The 8,776-nt window shown below is 31.8% G+C and overlaps 1 non-coding gene across 1 annotated transcript; it reads left to right on the top strand.

The window, feature by feature from the left end:
- Nucleotides 1-7,062: 7,062 nt before the first annotated feature.
- On the top strand, nucleotides 7,063-7,169 carry LOC114580141. The gene has a single exon (XR_003701430.1). It is a non-coding gene; the product is annotated as a small nucleolar RNA R71 (small nucleolar RNA).
- Nucleotides 7,170-8,776: the final 1,607 nt, after the last annotated feature.

The following is an 8,776-nucleotide window of genomic DNA, read 5'->3' as shown; positions in this document are numbered from 1 at the left end:
CACTCTTGTAAGTAGAAACCCATATGTAATCTTTTGATTTAAGTGCACAAAAGAAACTATTCAAGCATTTGGCGTTTAGTTGTGCTAAGTCACGTTCTTCTACTATCCAGTCCAGAAAAGGTGTTTCAACTCTAACTCTGTCAACTAGTCTAGTTGGTTTTGTATACCATTCCTGAACTAAGATCCACATACAATAATCAAGTGACTGTAAAAATATAAACATGCGTGTTTTCCAAAAATTAAAAGGAATATTGTTGAACAATGAAGGTCTGGTTATAGAGTAACTCTCAGGTGTATTTCGGATTCCAAATGTAGCCATCTACTTTAATCAAAAAGTAGTCTAAACTTATGATTTTGAAATAAAGCTCTGATACCACTTATTGATACTTGATCAATATGAATTAGGTTGTTAAACCTAAGCTTATATCTCAGTGGCTAACCAAGAGGGGGTTGAATTGGTAATTAAAAAAATTTTATCCCTCTTCAAAATTTAGAACCGAGAAAATTAACTTTAGTGAATTTTATAGAAAATATTTTTCAACCACAAGTTAGAAATAGTAAAACAAAAATAAAAAGTAGTGGAAAAATAAAAGACACGAGATTTATTGTGGTTCGATCAAACACGACCTACATTTACTCCCCGGAACCACCCTCCAAGTATTGCACTAATACCACTAGTGACTCTCCTTTTACACCCACAGTAAGGCAGAGAAGCCTTTATAGAACTCTCTTCTACCACTACCCGGTACGACAGATAACCGTTGTCCTTTTACACTATTCCCAGTGTTGACAGACAACCGTTCGTCCTTTCACACTCTCCCGATGTAGGTAGAGAACCCTTCTTCCTTTCACACTCTCCTAGTGTGGGCAGACAACCCTTCATTCTTTCACACTCTCCTAGTGTGGGCAGAGAACCCTTCGGTTGTTCACACTCTCCAAGTGTCAGTAGAGAATCAGATCTACTTGACAGATCTTCTTCACAAAAAATCTAGAAGGAAGAGAGAAAAGATTGAAGTAATCAAAAACCAAAAGTAGAGACTCTTACCTTTGAGTACCAAGTGAAACCTTCACACTCCAGTTGTAAGAATTCTCCTTCAAACACTCTCTCACACTCTCTCCTTGACTCACCTTTCAATTGGCACGAAGATCAATAGACAAAAAGATTAAGTGGCAGTTTATATTGGACTTTATATAGGAAAGACACAAAAAATCATCCAAAAATTGCTAAAATTCAAGTCTGTCAGCTTGGATCGTCCCGTACGATCGTGGATTGTCCCGGATAATGTTACTTAATTCAGTTAGAAAAGAACCCAATGTATATTGGTACGAAATGACTTTGTACATGTTAATCATCCCGTACAAATAAGGTTCGTTTGGTACGAACGGTTATACCACAGGTCAGTTCCAAAATCTGTAGGAAGTCGCCAAATTTTTAAGAGTCAGTTCGCTTCATCCTGGGACGAATATGAGTTCATCTAGACAAAATTTTTACAGAGGACATTTCATCCTGGGACGAATTGGAGTTTTTCTGGATGAAAATTTTCCAGAGAGCATTTCATCCTGACACAAATATGGATTTCATCTGAATTAAAAATTTCTAGATGACATTTAATCCTGGGACGAATTGTAGTTTGTCTGGATGAAAATTTTGCAGAGAGCATTTTGACCTGGCACGAATATGAATTTCGTTTGAATGAAAATTTTTCAGAGCCCATTTCGTACTGGGACGAATAGAAAATTAGTCCTGGACGATCAGGACTTGGAAAATTTTCTACGCTTTCTGTTCGTTCCATTGCTCTTTCGAGGAGATAACTAACTTGATTATCCCGTGTGAATTGTGTTCGTCCCGTACGATTAGTAAAATTTTTTTAAAGATCTCCTTAAGTGTGTGTGTGTGTGTTTACACAATTACAATCACTCCCTCTCAAACTCAATGCAAAGAAAAATACAAGCTTCATTTTACAAACTATCTTATGCTGAATTTGATTTGAAGTCGTCATTAGTCTGGAGTTTGAATTTCCTGAAATGTTAGTCCACAATATCAAAAACAAATCTTCCAAAAAGTGTTAGGAGATAACAAAACTTAAAACAATAATATTTAGAATCATCAAAACTATATAAGTTGCAAGAATGTAAAACATGCAAATAGCAACTCTCTTAACAATTATATCGATACTTATCATACAATATAATCAAACATCTTATAGTACAATTAGTTCAAATAGCTCTACTCATATTGTACAAATAGAAAGATGATGTACAATCTGTTCAAAAAATTGAGTTGATCATCCTATATGATTTGAGAATCATCTAGTACGATTAGTTCAAAAGACTTGGATTATCATCTCGTACGATTAACAATAAAAAAAATTTATATCATATGAAGTTTAGGTCATACGGTAGGATTGGGTCCAATAATCATGTACGATCTAACTAGATCAAATAATAAAAATTGTTCCCTAATTATATGATTAATTTAGGCAAGATTTAATTATATCATACAGTACAATACCTATCGTATGATATGATTAGTACAAAATTTAAATTTTAAAATATTTCCTAAATTGTGATTGTCAACTAGAATCTTAATTTTAATTGATCATCTTATATGATATAGATCATCCACTATGATTATGTCAAATAAGTTTAATTACACAATTAGCCATTTTAAAGATTCTCTAAATAGGATTGCTGCTAATGGGCCCAGAATTACTCATCTACTTTATACATATGATATTATAATTTTCTCTGAAGCTAAATACAAAGATGTGAAGGAAATAAAAATTATTTTATCAGATTTTTGTGGCTGGACAGGGCAAAGTATTAATGTTGGAAATTTTGCTATTCATTTTGGGAAACATGTTAAGAAGAGGAAGACGAAATCCATTGAACGAATTATGGGATTTAAGGTCATAAATGAATTAAATTATCTTGGGGTAAAAGTGGCATTGAGGAGGCTGATGGATACAGACTTTCATTTTATTATTGAGAAAGCTTTGACGCTAATTGATGTGTGTGGAACCAAATTCATATCCTTGACAAGAAAGTTCACCCTTATTAAATCAATTTTTCTCTCTCTTCCTATCTTATATTGTTCTCTTACTATGGTCCCTAAAGGAGTGTTAATTGAATTGGATAAGTTGTGTAGGAGTTTTATTTGGAGTAAGAAGGATGGGAATTTTGGTCTTCATTATGTGAACTAGAACAATTTGTGCAAACCTTTAAGATGAGGTGGTCGTGGCCTTCATTCTTGTGCAAGTATGGTTGGACCCTTGAGAGAAATGTTGGCTTGGAGGGTAATCCAGGAGAAAGATTCTTTAATGTTTAAATCGCTAGGAGCTAAGTTTGGCTTTGACTGTGGAGAGGTTGGTTGTAGAAAAGGGAGTTCTTCTTCTTACAAATCATAGCTAATGGAATGGAGTTTTTGAAACCAACAGTAAGATGGAAGGTTGGAACTGGATGCTCTATTGACATTTGTAATGATATATGGATCTTAGATAAAAGTTTGAACAAATGGCCAATTTTTGTGGCTATTCCTGAATAAGGAAATCTTATAGTGGATAAGCTAATTATAAATGGTAAATGGAATGTAGATGAGTTAAAAATTCTATTTGGGGAAGACCTTCTATGCTTTAGTCGTAGAATTCATATTGAGCTAGATAAGGAGGAAGATTATCTAGAGCTCCTTCATCAAAAATCTAGTTCTTCAATCTCTGCACTTGCTTTCAACGCCTCGGTTCAAGAGCAATATTCCTGTTCTTATTGGGAGTGCTTTAAAAATGTTAAACACAGGCCTTGGGTGAAGGTCTTTTGGTGGTGCATATTCAATAATGCTATTCCTACATTCCAATTACTTTTTTATAGAAGGATCCAAGAAGAGTTTGACTGTCTGAGAGGCTGTAATGCTAGGGAAGATCTGGACCATATAACAGTAAAATGTGTTAAGTTGGAGGTTTTACTTTATCTCAAAAAATGGGGTTTTTATTTTCCTATATTTGAATCGTTTTAATAATGCTACAATTAGATGGAAAGAAATAATAAAGACCATGGATTTCTTATCAATATTTATTGCAATTCAGTCTATCTTACTTGGAGATTAAGAAACAAGTTGTTACATGAAGGGAAGGATGATAGTGCCATGGTGATTGCTACTAGTTCAGTAAGTTATGCTTCTATCTCATATATGATTGAAAAAGTTAAGTCGGGACACTAGGGTACTAATCAATCAAATAGACTGTTGGATTGTTGGTACCCTTCTCTTCCCAATTGGAACAAAATTAATGTGGATGCATCCTTGTTGCAATCTTATAAAGTTGGAAATAGAGGTGTAATCCGAGATATCAAAGGGAGGTTTCTTCTAGCTTATGGTCATACTTGTATTCATTGGGATGTCTCTCAACTAGACATTATGGCGGTTCATTTTATAAGGGATATCACAAAAGATCGTATGCTAAGTTACAAAGGGATTATTATAGAAGGTGACAATTACAACATCATCAAAATTTTACAAGACTTGGGTGGTAATTGAATGGAAGAGCTTGCTTTTTTAAAAGAGTATAATTATGTTATTTTTATTTGGGTAAATAGAGATTGTAATAAGTTAGCAAATATGTGTGCTAACTATTCTCTTTTTAGTAACTATTATTGGGATAATTTGTCTTCAAATAAGATTCTTTCTTCGTTTGCTAATTTGTTAAAGAAGGAATCTGGTTATGATGGTTTATAGTTTGTAATAACCTTTTGTTTTTAGTTAATGCAATAGATTTGGTTTCTCAAAAAAAAAAAAAAAAAAGAATAGTTGATCATCAAGTACGATATACATTGTGTAGTATGATTAGTTCAAAAAATTATACTCCTAATTTTCTCACTATCTCACTCCTTTGAGAGTGTGTGTATGGTCACCAAGTTTAACATCCATCATATATATGATTTGACTTAAGAAATATAGAAATAAGAAAAAGCAAAATTATAGACTCTTCAAGACACTTAACTCTATTCTACCCAATTTTGAGCTGATTAATTTGCATGGTGTATGATGGACCTAAAATGTTCATACACAAGAAAATATATGTGGAATAATAACAATAACAAGAGAAAACATAGTATAGAATTCAATAATATTTGTTATCATTAAAATCACAAGACTCAGATCCAGATTTATAATATAATCAAATGTAGTGCCAAAAATAGAGAAGTTATCCTTGACGATTTTAATGTATTTCTTAATTAAATCTGAAAAATTGACATCATGCATCTTTGAAAAGTAGCAAGGGTATTGCAACAACCAAAAATCATTCTCTTAGAGATAAATATCCCATATGGACTAGTGAAGTTATCCATATCTTAGTCCTTAGGTGCTATATGAATATTGGTGATACCCTTAATAACCATCTAGAAAATAGTAGAATGAACATCCTTCCAACCTTTCTAAAATCATGTCAAGGAAAGTCAAAGGAAAATGATCGTTAAGGAATTCTTCTATAGAAGGCCTCAAGTTTTACCCAAAGCTGAAGTTTCAAACTTCTCCTTAAATATTCTAGTATCATCTCCTTAAATATTCTAGTATCATCTCCATTTGATTAACATATTCTCCTAATCCCTCACAATCTTCCTCAACATTTTCTTCCAATATTTTCCTCCCTAACAAATCTTCCTTAAAGCTCTCCACTACATCGTCTTCCATATAAACTCTAAAATAGTCGTTATTCTTCTCATGAGGGAACTTTATAGATTTAAGATCTTCAATGAAAATTTTTTGATCTTAAACCTTCATAGTCAATTCTCCTTTATGAACATCAACCATATCCTTTTGAGTGGCCAAGAAAGGTTTTGCTAAGAGGTATCTCCCTATCTTCTTCTATGTTAATGATAATAAAATCAATACATAAAATATAAACATCAACCTTAATCAGGATATCCTCTACCATCCTCTTAAGATAAGTGAAATATCTATTAATAAGCTGAAGGGTGATAGTGGTGGGATGAACATCTCTTATGTCTAAATTTTTAAAGATGGATAAAAAATATAAGATTAGTACTAGACCCTAAATCACTTAAGGCCTTACCATATAATTTATCTCTTATTGTTATGGGAATGGTGAAGCTACCACGATCTTTTAATTTTTTAGGAAGTTTTTTTTTTTTAATTATAGTGCCACAATTTTAAGTTAGGGTTGGCATTTCAAATTCTCATTTATTTTCTTATTTAGAACATCCTTAAAAATTTGGCATAGGTGGGTATGTGCTCTATGACTTTACAGAAGGGTATGTTGATGATTAACTTTTGAAAGACTTCTAAGAACCCAGAGAATTGCTTATACCGTTTTTTTTATCAGCCTCTAAGGAAAAGGTGGTGGTGGTCTCTATATAAACTTTATAATTGTCTCTCAATTCTTTGATAAATTCAGGTAGTTAAGTAGGGGGTTTAGCCTCTATAGTTTCTTATACACCACTATCCTTAAGAGATTGATCTCTGTCCATATATGGGTCTCATAAATCTCTCCTACTACTAAGATGCATATTATTTCATTAATCTTCTAATTTTTCTTTATTAATCAACCAAGCAAGATGCCATATATGGTCTTTTATTTCCCTAAGGTCTATAGATTAATCCTACAGTTGAATCTCCATTTGTAATACTACCTCTTCCAATGGTATCTTTGTATTCCCAAACTGATAATTTTAATTAAATTTTTAGGGGTAACACTATGACATTGAAATATGTGGCACAATACTCTTACATTTAGGATCAATTACATGATTAAAGTAAGTATTATGCCTATATGGTCCAACTCTTACTCCCATAATATCTAATTTATTTAAAATTTTAGCTGCGTGAGTAGTAAGAATTAACAAAGCATCTGATTTATAGACTCTAGTTACTCTCTTAGGATTCACCCTGTTAGCAGGCAACTAGAAATTATTTGTAGATATTTCCTCTATTAGTTCATATCCTTCCTCTAATGGCTAATATATTAAAGATCCTCCAACTACAACATCTATGATTGATCTAAGGGATCCTACAAGTCCATTATAAAAGTTTTAATGACTAGCAAATCAAGTAAAACACAATGAGAGCATTTCCCAAGCATTTCCTTAAATCTCTCCCAACTTCCATAAATTGATTCTCCTTCATACTGGGCAAAACATGTGATATCATTCTTAAGTTTAACAGTTTGTGAACGTGGGAAATACTTAACTAGGAATTTGTGAGCCAACTCTTTCCAAGAGGTTATAGTGCATTGGGGAAAAGAACTCAACCACATCTTAGTTTTGTCCCTTAGAGAAATTGGGAATAATTTAAGTCTAATAGCATCTTCATTGGAATCATTATACTTAAATGTTATATAGATTTCCAAGAAACTGGCTAAGTGTACGTTGAGATCTTCAATAGGAGTTCTCAAAAATTAAGAATTTTAAACCATCAGAATTATGACAATTTTTAGAATGTTATTAATATAGCTAGCATGTCTATTGATACTCTGATGGATTTCGTCTAATACAGGGTTAACATACTCTCTAAGCGGTCTATAATTATCCTGGTCTTATACTGGGTTAGACAATTCTATAATCTTTTTAATTTTTCAATTTTTATAATGGTATTTTTTATCTAAGGGTAAAATAATAAGACTCCTTACTAGATGGACCAAGCATGCAATAATGATGAAATAAATAAAAAGAAAAATCAAAAGCAAAATAATCAACAAAATACTTGTTTAGGTTTATTTAAAATTTTTATGAAATAGAAGATAAATAAATGATAAAAGATACAAGTAGGGATAAATAAGCACTTATTTCAATAATATAGTTAAAATTTATAAAATCCATGTTATTTCTCCAATAATAGAGCTAAAAAACTGATGGGTGGCTACCAGTATGAGCTAGTATGTGACTTACTAAGTTTAAACTATGCTTAGATTTTTTTTTATATATAATTAATAAAATCCCACTAAAATAAGCAAATATATGTGCCGATTCAAGTACTATAGTGATATAGTAGAGTTTCAAACCCATGAGGAAGTGTTCTACTTAATTACAAATTAACTACTATTGTTTACTTCAAGTATAATACTTATCCTACTGAAAAATATAACGTGGTTTTGGAGTTTATGTCAATGAAAGAAAAACTTGCAAGAAAATTTTGATACTAATGAAAATAAAGTGTTTAGGACTAATGAATATAAATAATATATTTTTCCTAATGAGACTTTTAGTTTAGATGTCGTTTAGAGTATATGCATGTTTAAATCTCTATCGAGCTTGTAGGGGTGAAAAGAAAGGTTTATGGCCTTCATACTATTTTACTATCTCCATAGAACCTAGAATATTAAATAATTTAATGTCTAGGCATGCCAATCCAATTATTCTTGTATTTCTTTGCCAAGGGTAAACGTCACACTAGATTTAAATACACACATGGCCATTATATGCTTTAAATGAAGAACATGTAATATTTAAAACATCATTTTTTTTCATTCAAGGCACAACAATATACATTAGTGCTTGCTACAATTTTTACATCATCAGCCCAAAACTACATAAATATGATATATTGAATGCATAACAAGCAAACTCATATTTATTTCATTCATTAAAAGAAAAGATATAAGAGAAATAATAAAAAAATTATCACATAGAAGGATCAAATGATCTTATCCACGCTCCTTCATCCAACTATAGATTTGCTTTCACAAACATGTTAAGATCTCCATAAGAAAAATTTTCTTGCACTTCACTAGCATGTTAGGAAAGTTGCTATTTGCATGTTTTACATTCT

This window comes from Dendrobium catenatum, unplaced genomic scaffold (assembly GCF_001605985.2).
Source record: "Dendrobium catenatum unplaced genomic scaffold, ASM160598v2 fragScaff_scaffold_84, whole genome shotgun sequence".
Taxonomy (NCBI): Eukaryota; Viridiplantae; Streptophyta; class Magnoliopsida; order Asparagales; family Orchidaceae; genus Dendrobium; species Dendrobium catenatum.
This window is presented reverse-complemented; position numbering and strand designations above follow the sequence as displayed.